Genomic DNA, 1334 nt, shown 5'->3' on the forward strand with positions numbered 1-1334 from the left:
GTCCTCATCCTCATCCTCATCCTCATCCTCATCCTCATCATATCCTCATCCAATCCTCATCGTCATCCTCATCCTCATCCTCTTCCTCTTCCGCTTCCTCATCCTCATCCTCTTCCTCTTCCTCTTCTTCATCCCCATCCTATCGTCATCCTATCCTCATCCTCATTCTCGTCCTCATCCTATCCTCATCCTCATTTTATCCACGTCCTCATCCTCATCCTATACACGTCTTCATCCTCATCCTCATCCTATCCTCGTCCTCATTCTATCCATGTCCTCATCCACATCCTACCCTAATCCTTATTCTCCTCCTCATTCTATCCTCATCCTCTTCATCCTCATCCTATCCTCATCCTATCCTCATCCTCATCCACATCCTATCCTCATCCTCATCCACATCCTATCCTCATCCTCATCCTATCCTCATCCTCATCCTATCCTCATTCTGGTCCTCGTCCTCATCATCATCCTCACGCTATCATCATCCACATCCTATCCTCAACCTCATTCTTGTCTTCATCCTATTCTCATCCTCATCCTCTTGCTCATCCTCATCCTATCCTCATCCTCATCCTCATCCTCATCCTCATCCTCTTCCTCATCCTCATCCTATCCTCATCCTGATCCTCATCCACATGCTCCTCTTCATCCTATCCTCACCGTTAGCCTCATCCTCATCCTCTTCCTCATCCTCATCGTCATCCTCATCCTCATCCTAAACCTCATCTTGATCCTATTCTCATCCTATTCTCATCCTCATCCACATCCTCTTCCTCATCCTCATCCCCATCCCCATCCTATCCTCATCATCATCCTCATGCACTCCTCATCGTGATCCTATCCTCATCCTGTCCTCATCCTCATCCTATCCTCGTCCTCATCCACATCCTACCCTCATCCTCATTTTCGTCCTCATGCTATGCTCATCCTCTTCCTCATCCTCATCCTCATCCTATCCTCATCCTCATCCTCATCATCTCCTCATCTAATCCTCATTCTAATCCTTATCCTCATCCACATACTTATCCTCTTCCTCTTCCTGATCCTGATCCTCATCCAATCCTCATCCTCATCCTCATCCTCTTCCTCATCCCCATCCTATCCTCAACCTCATTCTCCACCTCATGCATCCTCATCCTCATTCTATCGTCATCCTATCCTCATCATCATCCTCATCCTCTTCATCTTCTTCATCCTCATCGTCTTCCTCTTCCTATCCTCAGCCTAATCCTCATCCTCATTCTCATCCTCATCCTGTTCCTCTTCCTCTTCCTCCTCCTCTTCCTCTTCCTCATCATCATACAATCCTCGTCCTCATCCTCATCCTCATCCTC

This window comes from Lupinus angustifolius, chromosome LG11 (assembly GCF_001865875.1).
Source record: "Lupinus angustifolius cultivar Tanjil chromosome LG11, LupAngTanjil_v1.0, whole genome shotgun sequence".
NCBI lineage: Eukaryota > Viridiplantae > Streptophyta > Magnoliopsida > Fabales > Fabaceae > Lupinus > Lupinus angustifolius.